At 41.2% G+C, this 13619-nt stretch overlaps 1 protein-coding gene across 6 annotated transcripts in view; it reads right to left on the bottom strand.

The window, feature by feature from the left end:
* Positions 1-13619, bottom strand: part of DLGAP1 (DLG associated protein 1) — a 427582-nt gene that overhangs the window by 343632 nt on the left and 70331 nt on the right. The window lies entirely within an intron of this gene.

Here is a 13619-nt window from a genome sequence, read left to right as displayed (position 1 = left end):
GACCGGTAAGTCTGGTCTTTTTTTGTGGGTTAGAATTTTGTTCTACATTTTCCTCCAGCTCTGTCTGGGACCCTCCATTGTGATCCCTGTCAGAGCAGTCAGTGGTGGCAGCCAGGCACCATCTAGTTGTGCTGAGCTCAGTCTGGTGGAGGCTGTCGTGGTTGTGGTCTGTTAGTCCTTTGGACTAATCCTTCCCTTGTGTCTTTGGTTTTCTTCATTCTTCCTTGCTCCCAATGAGGTTGGACCAGTGGAGTATCTTAGATGGTCAGTCACAAGCTTTTAAGACCCCAGACACTACTCACCAAAGTAGGAGGTAGAACATTTTCTTTATAAACTTTATAAACTTTATAAACTGTGTTATGCCAATTGAGCTAGATGTCCCCTGAGACCATGGTCCCCAGCCCTCAGCCCAGTAATTCGGTCCCTCGGGGAGTTTGGATGTGTCTATGGAGCTTCCATGACCTTGCCTTAGTCAAATTGTGCTAGTTTCCCCAGTATTGTGTACTGTCTTACCCTTCACCAAAGTTGGCTGTCTTTTGAGGAGCAATTGTTATTTTATGTTATCTGTTAACTATATAACACAATTTTAGATAAGAAAACAATATTGTAGGGTTTTAAGGGCTATCTGGAGTCCCTGAGTGGTGCAGTTAATGCATTTGGCTGCTGACTACAAGGTCAGAGGTTTGAGTCCACCCAGAGGCACCTTGGAAGAATGGCCTGGCGATCTACTTCTGAAAAGCAGCCATCAAAAATCCCATGGAGCACAGTTCTACTCTGACACACATGAGGTGGCCATGAGTTGGAGTCAACTCGATGGCAGCTGGTTTTATTTTTTAAGGAAGGTCTGTCTGGAGGGAAAACAAAAACAAAAAATAGATTTGATTTGAAATAATGGAATGCCTTGAAATAAAAGCAATAAGAAATGCTATTTCAGACTTGGGAATGCTTATTTATAAAAGGCTCTTCAAAAGCACATGTGGTTTGAGCACTCAGTTTGGCTGGATTGCAATTGTCAAAGTGTAAGTAAATCATTAGACGTGCTGTGCCAGCGGTGGGTGGGAGATGAAGTCATGTGTGAAGGACCCTCAAAGGCAGGTCATCTCAGGGTGGGAAGTTGGATAGTGAGGTCCGGGGTAATGGAAATGTGTGAGATTTGGGGGTGTTTGAGAGCCACAAGAGAAATGATGACGCTCAGAAAGCTGGGACAGCTAAAATGGAACATATGTCCTAAGATATACAAGGGCAGCTGGTGAGATTCTGTGTGCAGTTCTGGGCTAACAGAGAGTTGGGAGGAAAATAGATGCAACCTAAGGCTGAGGTGGAGTTCCTGGGAGGTGCAAATGGTTACTGCATTTTTACGCCTTCCACATTTGTTTGCCAACAGCTCGCTCCTCCATACTAAGTATTTTCCTGAGGTATTACACCAATGTGTAAAAAAAAAAAAAAAAAAAAGGCATTGTGGTGCTTATGAAAATACCTCGATGGGGGGAGGGAGCAGCTGGCAAACCAACGTAGGTGTGCATTATTTGTGTAAAAATACGGTAATATGTTTGACTGCTAACCAAAAAACTGGAGGTTTGAATTCACCCAGAGGTGGCTCAGAAGAAAGGCCTGGCAATCTACTTCTGAAAAATCAGCCATTGAAAACCCTATGGAGAACAGATCTACTCTGACAGACATGGGGTCTTCGTGAGTCAGAATCGACTGAATAGCAACTTGTTTTGGAAGGCTGAGGTAAGGCTTAAAGCAAAGTTCTGTTTCATCAGGAACCAAGGAAGCTGGGAGAAGTAACTGAGGCATTTGATTGACTAGGTAGAAATAAAGACAACCTAGCAAGATAGAACAATGATTAAAATGTTGGCTATCACTAATGGTTTATGTTTGCAAGGCTACCCCTCAGCAGCTATTTATTTTTCCCTAAACAATTTAAATTAAAGCAACCAGGTATATGAGGGAGTTTGGTTGAGCTAGATGAGAAAGGGGAAATAGGAGAAAATAGGAAATAAGGGAAATGGAGGAAAAAAGCCTGCATTTATAAAAGGAGAGCTAGGGATCTGACACTTACAGAACACTCTTAAAGGGTTCCGAGCTGTTTGTATGCTACTTTATTTTCATCATCTTGGCAGTCCTATGGCATCAGCATTATTGTTTCCATTTTACTCCTGCAAAACTGAGACTCAGAAAGGTGAAATGACCTCTCCAAGGTCATAATAATTAGTAAGAGTCTGAATTTGTTTGACACCAAAGCTTTTCATGATATCACCCTGGTTCTGATGAATGTATGTTGATTAAGTGAATGAATGAATAAGCTAAAAAAAGAATGGAAAGCATGATCTCATACAACTGTACTGTTATTACATAACTATTGAACTAAGCCTAAATATTATCTTATCACTTATTTGGTAGCATTGTCAAAAGAGGGTTTAAAATAATAAATACCCAAGATAATTATGAACTAAACCAGCGCGTGCTGTTTCACAGTTCAGTGGCTCCCCTCCCAGCTGTTTGGGGGCACTAGAAGACTTGCAGGACAGACACACCTTGCAAGGTGGCTTTGGGGCCTCCAAGCTCCACAACAACTTTTGAGCATTTGCAGGCAGCCTTCACCCTAGATTTTAACTTCTTAATTGCTTACAGCTTTTCACAGGAACAGCTGTCACGTGGAGCCTCCTAAGCACTTACAGTGAACTCTCAGCGTCCTGCTCACTCGGTTCCTGAGCATCTTCTTTGCAGCTGGGAGAACTGCTTTTCTGCTCCACACAGCTTTCAGCTTGACAACTGTGACTTGGCATAAATGTCCCTGTAACCTTTTAGCTTGCTCTTCTCATAGCAAAAGCAGAAAAAAGAGCAAGAATAGGAAAATTACAGTAATACAATGTGCAGATCCCCAGGCGTGACTGCGATTTTCCAATCAAGAGAAGATTTCCCTGGCAACCATCCTTCCTAACTCCCCTTGAATCCCGGAGCGTGTGTAAAACTTAATTTCCTTCAGATTGCTTAAAATTTCCTTTTAAGGACAAGAGTAAATAGCCACCTCTTTTAAAATAAGGCTTATACCCTTTGCCGCATCTCCCTCCAAGCAACCTCTCTAAATGCTGTTGGAAGACGAGAACTTTGCCCACAGTGATGTGCAATGGTGGTTTTCTCACTGTGACCCTATAAAATTATTCTCCTCCACAAATATTTATAGGTATCTACAGTGTACTTAGGAGTCCTGGGGGTGCGGTTGTTAAAGTGCTCAGCTGCTAACCGAAAGGCTGGCGGTTTGAACCCACCAGCTGCTCCTCAGAAGAAAGATGTGGCAGTCTGCTTCTGTAAAGATTACAGCCTTGGAAACCCTATGGAGCAGCTCTATTCTGTCCTATAGGGTTTCTCAGAGTTGGAATCAACTTGACGGCAGTGCGTTTGGTTTTGGACTGTGTACCTAGCAACATAGCAAGTACCAGGTAATCCAGCAGTATTTTATAAAAGTCTCTGGCCTCAAAGAGGTTTACAGGTTTTAATTGGATCAGGCAAATCTGGGAGATGGATGAAGGAAAACAGTAAAAATAGCTGTAAAGCAAGTCAAGCTGAGTGGCGTATTAAATTGCAGCACCTCTGACTTACCTACTGGGCTTGAAGTATCTTTCCACAGATGCTCTTTCCCTGTGGTAAAATTGTCCTCACAGGCTGCTGAACGTATGTGTGTTAAGTCTGCTGAGAAATGGCACCGCAAGAGAGACACAGGGCAGCACCTGTGACCCCTACAGAAGGACTCTGTGGCCTTCGAGTGCTGGTGGCAGATGTTATTGAGGTGATGGCAGACAACAAATTGAGCACTATCTGCTAGGCAGATGCCCTGTGACACCACATCAAGAAATAGTAACTAAGATACTGGGCCCCAGTGTGATATGGAGACCAGGAAGGGAAATGAATTTTATTAAGTATCCACCCTGTGTTTTGACTGTAGTGGACACTGGTGGGTTTTCTTGCCCCTGATTTTGCTTTGGGGAAACCTTTTTCCCTTCCTTGAGGCCTGTGAGTTTCAGATGTAGCACAGGCGTCGGTTGGGCTAAGCCAGTTAGCACATCACATTCCCCCAGCTTCATTGCTTGGGTCTGAACTTAGCATGTGGCCTAAGCTGGTCCATCAGCACGAGTCTCTGGACCTTTGCTTGGAGTCCTAGGACAAAGATACTCTTCTCTCATTCAGTACATCAACAGGGAAGCATGTAGCTTCTGGGCCTGCTGGTAACCAGTTTAATATCCCTAACACACGTAGGGTTAGCATGAGTTAGAGTTGACTCCACGGCAACTGGTACTGGTAATACACATGCGAGATATTGGTGATTCATTGGTAGAATTCACTGGTAATACACATATGAGGTATTGGTGATTTAGTGGTAGAATTCTCGCCTTCCACACGGGAGACCTGGGTTCGATTTCTGTCAACGAACCTCATGTGTGGCCACCATTTGTCTGTCAGTGGAGGCTTGCATGTTGCTATGATACTGAACAGGTTTCCGCAGAGCTTCCAGACTAAGGCAGAACAGGAAGAAAGACCTCGCAATCTAGTTCTGAAAATCAGCCACTGAAAACCCTATGAATCACAAGAGTCTGATCCGCAACTAATCATGGGGCTTACCAGGACTGGGCAGTGTTTCATTCTATGTGTAAGGGGTCGTCAAGAGCTGGGGCCTGATTTAATGACAGCTCACAACTTACGAGTTCGGCTGCTAATAAAAGGTCAGCAGTTTGAATCCACCAGGCACCCCTTGGAAACTCTATGGAGCAGTTCTACTCTGTCCTATAGGGCTGCTGTGAGTTGGAAAAGGGTTTTTTTGTTTTAACAACAACAATAACAATGCACATACATTTTTTCATCCAGTACAAAAACCCTATGTTTTTATTAACCTCATTTCAAAGATGAGAAAATAGAGAGAGTTATTAAATAACTTACACTAAATTTTACAGCTAGCAAACGAGAGCCAGAATGGAAAGCCAGGGTTGTCTCTCTCAAATGTCTATACTCTTTTCATCATATATGCTACTGTCAATAAGAGTTTCAAAACTCAGTAACAGTAATTTTTCCACTGAAAACTAATAAGTATTAAATTGAGCACTAGTTAAGCATTAAGTTGCTGGCAGATACAATGCTACAACATTTTGAAAATTGTAACAAGTAGTCAGTGTTAGGTGCATGCTTGGAACAACCAAAAGACCTCAAAGTAATCGCACAGAACACAAGTTACCCAGCAGAAGAGTTGGCTACAAGCTCAGTGAAATATAAGACTAAAAGTATCCTAAAGGATTTCAAGATAAACATGACAGAGCTTGAGGTCTATGGTAAATATATTTATTTCAATTGACTACTATTTCATATTGAAGGGCTATCTGTTGGCTTTTCAAACGCTGGGGTTCATCTTCCAACACCGTATCTGGCAATGTTCTGTTGTTATCCATAAGATTTTCATTGGCTAATTATCAGAAGTAGATCATCAGGCCTTTCCTCCTAGTGTGTCTTAGTCCGGAAGCTCCACTGAAACCTGTCCATCCTGGGTGACCCTGCTAGTATTTGAAATACTGGTGGCATAGCTTCCAGCATCACAGCACCATGCAAGCCACCACAGTACAATAAACTGACAGACAGGTGGTATTTGAATTGTGGTGCTGGTGAAGAATATTGAAAATACCATGAACTGCCAGAAGAACAAACAAATCAGCTTTGGAGGAAGTACAGCTAGAATGCTCCTTAGAAGCAAGGATGGCAAGAGTTCATCGTGATTACTTTGAACATGTCATGTCGAACCCATTGCCATCAAGTCGATTCTGATTCATAGTGACCCTAAATAGAGTCAACATTGTGAAAATGTCAATTCTACCCAAAGCAATCTACAAATACAATGCAATCCCAATCCAAATACCAGCAGCATTCTTTAACAAGATGGAAAAACTAATCATTAACTTTATGTGGAAAGGAAAGAGGCCCCGGATAAGTAAAGCATTGTTGAAGAAGAAGAGTAAAGTAGGAGGACCCCCACTACCTGACCTCAGAACTTACTATACAGCTACAGTAGTCAAAACAGACTGGTACTGGTACAATGACAGACACATTGACCAATAGAACAGAATTGAGAACCCAGATGTAAATCCATCGACCTGCGGTTACCTGATCTTTGACAAAGGCCCAAAGTCCATTAAATAGGGAAAAAGACCATCTTTTTAACAAATGGTGCTGGCAAAACTGGATGTCCATGCAAAAAAATGAAAGAAGACCCATACTTCACACTATACAAAAAACTAATTCAAAATGGATCAAAGACCTAAATATAAAACCCAAATCTATACAAATCATAGAAGAAAATATCACTAAAGGCCATAATACACAGCTTAAATAGCATATAAACCATAACTAACAATACACAAACATGAGAAGATAAGCTAGACAACTAGAGTCTTCTAAAAAATTAAAAACTTATGCTCATCAAAAGACTTCACCAAAAGAGTAAAATGAGAACCTACTGACTGGGAAAAAAATTTTGGCCATGACAAATCTGACAAAGTTCTAATCTCTGAAATCTATAGGAAAATCCAACACCTCTACAACAAAAAGACAAATAATCCAATTAAAAAATGGGCAAAGGATATGAACAGACACTTAATCAAAGAAGACATTCAGGTGGCTAATAGACACACGAGGAAATGCTCATGATCACTAGCCTTTAGAGAAATGCAAATCAAAACCACAATGAGATACCCCGGCATCACCGGCAAGAATCAAAAACACAGAAAATAATAAATGTTGGAGAGGCTGTGGGGAGATGGAACTCTTATGCACTGCTGGTGGGAATGTAAAATGGTACAACCATTTTGAAAAATGATATGGCACTTGCTTAAAAAGCTAGAAATAGAAATACCATAGGATCCAGTAATCCCACTTCTAGGAATATATCCTACAGAAATAATAGCCATCACACGAATAGACATAATCACATCCATGTTCATTGCAGCATGATTCACAATGACAAAAAGATGGAAACAACCTAAGTGCCCATCAACAGATGAATGGATAAACAAATTATGGTATATACACAATGAAATACTACACAACAATAAAGAACAATGATGAATCCTCAAAGTATCTCACAACATGGATGAATCTGGAGGGCATTATGCTGGGTGAAATAAGTCAAACAAAAGGACAAATACTATATGAGGCCACTACTATAAAAACTTGTGAAAAGGTTTACACACAGAAAGAAACAATCTTTGATGGTTACTAGCGAGAGGAGTGGTAAGGAGGGAAAAACACTAACTAGAAAATAGGTAAGTGGACACTTTGGTGAAGAGTAAGACAGTACACAATACTGGGGAAGCCAGCACTACTTGACCAAGGCAAGGTCATGGAAGCTTCATAGACACATCCAAACTCCCTGAGGGACCGAATTACTGGGCTGAGGGCTGGGGACCATGGTCTCAGGGGACATCTAACTCAACTGGCATAACATAGTTTATAAAGAAAATGTTCCACATTCTACTTTGATGAGTAGTGTCTAGGGTCTTAAAAGCTTGTGAGTGGCCATCTAAGATACCCCACTGGTCGCACCCTGTTTGGAGCAAGGGAGAACGAAGAAAACCAAAGATACAAGGGAACGATTAGTCCAAAGGACTAATGGACCACAACTACCACAGCCTCCACCAGACTGAGTCCAGCACAACTAGATGGTGCCTGGCTACCACCACTGACTGTTCTGACAGGGATCACAATAGAGGGTACCAGATAGAGCTAGAGAAAAATGTAGAACAAAACTCTAACTCACAAAAGAAAAAAAAAAAAAAAACCAGACTTACTGGTCTGACAGAGACTGGAGAAACCCTGAGAGTATGGTCCCTGGACACCCTTTTAACTAAGTACTGAAGTCACGCCTGAGGTTCACACTTCAGCCAAAGATTAGAGAGAGCCATAAAACAAAATGAGACTAAATGGGCATACAAGCTCAGGGGCAAGGACACGAAGGCAGGAGGGGGACAGGAAAGCTGGTAACCGGGAACTTAAGATCAAATAGGGGAGAGTGTTGACATGTCATAGCTTTGGTTACCAACGTCACAAAACAATATGTGTATTAATTGTTTAATGAGAAACTAATTTGCTCTGTAAACCTTCATCTAAAGTACAATAAAAAATCTTAAAATTTTTTAAAAATAATATTTTATTGTATTTTTGGTGAAGGTTTACACAGCAGTTTAGGTTCCCATGTAACAATTTATATACAAGTTGTTCAGTGACTTGGAGTCAGAAGGACCAAGGCTCAAACCCTAGCTCTGCCATTTACTAGTTTTGGGTCTTTGTTTTTTTTAGCACAAAATATATGTATTTTTTAAATTGTACTTCAGGTGAATGTTTACAGAAAAATAGTTTCTCAATAAACAGTAGTACACATATTGTTTTATGACATTGGTTAACAACCCCACAACATGTCAACCCTCTAACTTCTCAACCTTTTTTTTTTTTTTGTGGTGAAAATACACATAGCCAAAGATACACCATTTCAAAAATTTCTACATGCACAGTTCAGTGACATTGACTACGCTCTTCCAATTGTGCTGCTATTCTCGCTTTAGATGAAGGTTTACAGAACAAAATAGTTTCTCATTAAACAGTTAGTACACCTGTTGCCCTACAACAATGGTTAAGAAGCCCTCTACACGTCATCACTGTCGTTATTCAACCTTGAGTTCCTTATCACCAGCTTTCCTGTCCCCTTCTGCCTTCTAGTCCTTGTCCCTGGACTGCTGTGCCTCATTAGTCCCGTTTTGTTTTATGAGGCTGTCCAATCCCCAATTGAATGGTGAACCTCAGAAGTGACTTCACCACTGAGCTAAAAGTGTGTCTGGGGGCCATACTCTCAGGGTTTCTCCAGTCTCTTTTAGACCAGTAAATCTGGTCTTCTTTGTGTGCATTAGAATTTTGTTCTACATCTTTCTCCAACTAAAAAATCTTAAATTTTGAAACACATTTCAGCAAATATTTATTTTATTTTCTTTATCATGTTTATTTATCATAAGTTTCTCAAATAAGGCTATAAATTCTTATACTTTTGAATGATTAATTTAGCTATTTTACATCTAAAAAGAAAAAAAGCAACAGGTTAAAGTAGAGATATGACTCAAAATTTTCTGCTTTTCATCACTATCATCTCATTACTACTGCAACTTGGTGCTGTCTGGACCTTTTATTACAAGTTACATTCAAAAGACCTAAATGTATACTGCATTGAAAGGGACCAAAATAGAATTTTTCCTTCATGAATCCCATCCACTCTGATTCAATGAAACTGTCAGCTTTCTAACTACATAAATGTACTTCCTGATATCTGTAAGGAACTGAATAATATTTCGTGTGTCCTTATGCACATTTGTAATACAAAATTGCACTGGAACAGTTATCATACAGGCAATGCTGCTTCTTGAGATTTTGTACTTCAACATACCTCCTTTCCAAGCTAGCCCAAGCTCCATGGAAAGGGGGTGTCCCAAGTGGAGTATTCGTTATAGGGTTTTGAGGCAGGGTTTCCTCTTTGATCAAACTTTATTGTGATATTCTCTTCCTTCACTTTAACTGATTACTTAGTGGTTAAGCAGGAGTTAAAAGTGACATTTCTTCTGTGATTTTTTCAAAATGCTTTAAAAGCATTAATTAGTTAATGAATTCATTTACTCAACACATATTTACTGAGCATATATTATGAAATAGGTGCTGCATTATGTACTGGGGTTTCCATGGTGTAAAAACAGAAAAAATTGCCTTCCCTCATGGGGAGGGGGAGACAGACATTAAGTAAGTACAACATCTAATATGCTAGATGGTGGTATGTGTTATGGAGAAAAAGAAAGCCAGGCGGGGGAAACAGAGTGTGCACGCCTGTGTTGGGGGAAGGGTGGGAGGGTTTGCATTGCTCAATAGGGTAATCATTGGAGGCCTCATTGAGAAGGTGACCTCTGAATAAAGACTGAATGGGGAGAGGGAGTTGCCCTGAGACCCGGAGGGAGAGTGCTCAAGGCAGAAAATACAGCAAGTGCAAAGGTCCTGAGGTGAGAATGTGCCTGCAGTGCTGACATGTTTGAGGCACAGCATGGAGGCCAGGTGGCTGGAGTCAGTGAGAGGAGAAAGAAGGAGACCCCAGGGGGGTGGGGTCCACAGGCCACTACAGCTTTCATTCTGGGTAAGATGGGAGCAGTGACATGATAGGGTTTAAAAGGATCAGTTAGGTTGCTGAGTTGAGAACCACTGAAGGGGGGTAGGGTAGAATCAGAGAGATGAGCTAGGAGGCTCAGGCACCAATTCGGATGATGAGAGTTCAAGGTGAGGAACCAGATGGTAGCACTGGAGGTGAGGAGAGGATAGGGCCAATTGGATTCTTGATGATGATTTGGACTTGGGGATTGAGAGAAAGAGAGGAGTCAAGGATGACTCCAAGGTTGTTGGCTTGATCAACTGGAAGGACTGAATTGCCATTAACTGAGATGAGGAAGCCTGAGGAAGCCTAAGGAAGGAGTTGGGACAAAGATTAGGAGTTCAAGTTGGGATGAATTGTTTAAAATGCCTATGGGACATCCAAGTAGAGTCATTGAACAGAGAGCTGAATATGTAAGTCTGGAGTTCAGGCAATCTGGGTTGAAAAAATAAATGTGGGCATACACCTGGTATGTAAAGCTGTGAGGCTGGATGAGATGACCTAACAAATGAGTGTAGGTAGGGGAGAGAAGGGGTCCAAGAGCTGCAAACCAGCATTACTCCAACCATGAGAGATGGGAAGATAAGGAGGAACAAGCCAGGCAGTCAGAAAAGGATCCTTGATGTGTGCTGTCCTGGAAGCCGAGTGAAGAGTTTTTCCAGGAGAAAGACATGATTAACTGTTCCATTGATTTTTTCCCTTGGTTTTAATTCCATTGAGATGCTCAGTCGGGAACATTGATTTTACCTCTTAGTCATTAGCTGCTTTATAGCAAGGGCTCTGCTGTTCTTTAATTAGCTTTATCTTCTCAGCAGGATTGCAAGCTTCTTGAGAGCAAGGTTTTTGCTTTCCTTCCTCCTTCCCTCCCTCCCTTCCTTCTCTCCTTCCTTCTCTCCCCTCCCTCCCTCCCTTCCTTCCTTCTTTTGTTCCATTTTTCCATCTTTTCTTTCTAGAGCAGTGGCTTTTAAACCATTTTTGACCAAGTCTCACAGTAAGAAATACCGCTTACTTTGGAAACCAGTATGCACATATTTACAACTGAAAGGAAGGTTTTACTAAACAATACTTAAACTTACTGCATGCCACACAATGCATTTTCTTTTCTAGTCTTGTCTATTGTAGTCTATTTAATTAAAAATAACGCTGTTTTGTGACTCACTAAATTGATTTCACTAATCACTAATTGTGTTGCGACCACTGGTTTGAAAACCATTGCTTTTAGAGCCTGCTGCCCAGAGTGGTGCTGTGTTTGTTATTAATCAGACACACAATGCTGTTTGCCGGTTTCTTCCATAGTACCTTCCAGGAAGTAAATGCTTAGTGCGCACTTATGTGCTGAATAGCTTTGACACCCTAAATTAATACTTACTGAATTGAGGTCCCAAGCCTCTAGTTACCTTTGCTTTTACTGATTGTGCTTGTGTAGAAGGATATTTCTTAAACGCATCTGTCTTCTGAATGAATGAAGACAGACCTGAATGTCTTTTCCAATAGGCCTCTGCGTAAGGAGAGTCGGGGGAGCATCATGGTGCTGGGGATGATCGCCCAGATGGTGGGGGTCAGCCTGTGGGGTTATTTATTATCACAGATGCAAACAAGAGCCACCTAAGGCAGCCAATCTCTGCATGCTTTTCCACGTATCAACCTCCTGGGGGCGGGGTCCAAATTTTTTTTTTTAAGGCTTTCGTTCATCTTGGAACAACCCTGTCTTTTTAATTCTAAATCATTAAATCATATGGTATTTAATGTCAATACGAAACATTTAACATTTAGGAACAGGAAGGAAAAAAAAAAACCCACCATTAAATATTCATGACCCTGAAATAGACAGATCCAGGGAAAAAATCATTAGTAACTGGAGTTTTGAAACATCCAACTACTGACATGATAAATAATTCACACTAAAGAAAACATTTCAGGAATCTTTTAAACAAGACCCTGGCACATAAGAGGGCCTCAAGAAACATCAGTTAATGTTTAAATCCTTTTTCACCGAGCACACCTACTAAAGGACACAGAAGAAAACAGAATGTTTTTCGTCCATGTTATTCTTACCCTAGGAAGAAAGGCCTGGTGATCTACTTCTGAAAATCAGCCAGTGAAAACCCCATGAACCACAACGGTCTAATCTGCAGATGATCATGGGATGGTGCAGGACTGCTTGGCGTCACCACGGGCCAGGGGTCTCTGTGAGTCGGGATGGTGGCAGCTAACAACAATAATTCTTACTCATCTTATGCTCACAGGGAGGGAGCATGGTACAATGAATGTGATACAGAACTTGGATCAGATAAACCTGGGTTCAAATTCTGATTCTACTATATACCAGACACGTGATTTTGGCCCATGATCTTAACACCTTTTAACCTCAGTTTTCTCAAACAAAAAATGAGAATAGTAACCTCTATTTTAGGGGCTTACTAGAAGGATAAAGATGATATAAAATAACATATATAAAAACCAAAACCCCTTACCATTGAGTCGATTCCCACTCCTGGTGACGCCGTGTGTTACAGAGTGGAATGCTCCATAGGGTTTTCTTGGCTGTAATCTTTTTTCTTTTTTTAATTTTTTTTTATTCTTGTAGTTTAAATGAAGTTTACATTTCAAGTTAGTCTCCCATACAAAAATTTCTACATACCTTGTTATGTGACCCTAATTGCTCTCGCCATACTGTGATAGCACACTCCTCCTTTCCACCCCTGAATTCCCATATGCATTCAACCAGCTCCTAACCCTCTCTGCCTTCCCATCTCACCTCTGGACAGAAGCTACCTGTTTAGACTCTTGTATCTACTTGAGCTAAGAGACACACTCCACATGAGTATCACTTTATATCCCATAGTCCAGTCCAATCCCTGTCTGAAGAGTTGGCCTCGGAAATTGTTTTATTTCTGGGCTGATAGAGAATACAGGGGCCATGCTTTCTGGGGTTCCACCAGTCTCAGTCAGACCATTAAGTTTGGTCTTCTTACTAGAATTTGAGTTCTGCACCCCACGTTTCTCCAGCTCCATCAGGGACTCTGTGTTGTGTTCCCTGTCAGAGTGGTCATTGGTGGTAGCTGGGCACCATCTAGTTCTTCTGGTCTCAGGCTGATGAAGTCTCTGGTTCATGTGGCCCTTCTGTCTCTTGGACTAATACTTTCCTTGTGTCTTTTGTGTTCTTCATTCTCCTTTATTCCAGGTGGTTGGGATCAATTGATGCATCTTAGATGGCCGCTTGCAAGCATTTAAGACCACAGACACCACTCACTAAAATAGGATGCAGAACATTTTCTTAATAAGCTTTGTTATGCCAGCTGACCTAGATTTCCCCTGAAAGCATGGTCCCCAGACCCCTACCCCTGCTACTCTGTCTCTCAAAGTGTTTGATTGTATTCAGGAAACTTCTTAGCTTTGGTTTAGT

This window comes from Trichechus manatus, unplaced genomic scaffold (genome assembly GCF_000243295.1).
Source record: "Trichechus manatus latirostris isolate Lorelei unplaced genomic scaffold, TriManLat1.0 scaffold00222, whole genome shotgun sequence".
Taxonomy (NCBI): domain Eukaryota; kingdom Metazoa; phylum Chordata; class Mammalia; order Sirenia; family Trichechidae; genus Trichechus; species Trichechus manatus.
Note: the sequence above shows the minus strand (reverse complement) of the source record. Positions and strands in the feature narration are given on the sequence as shown.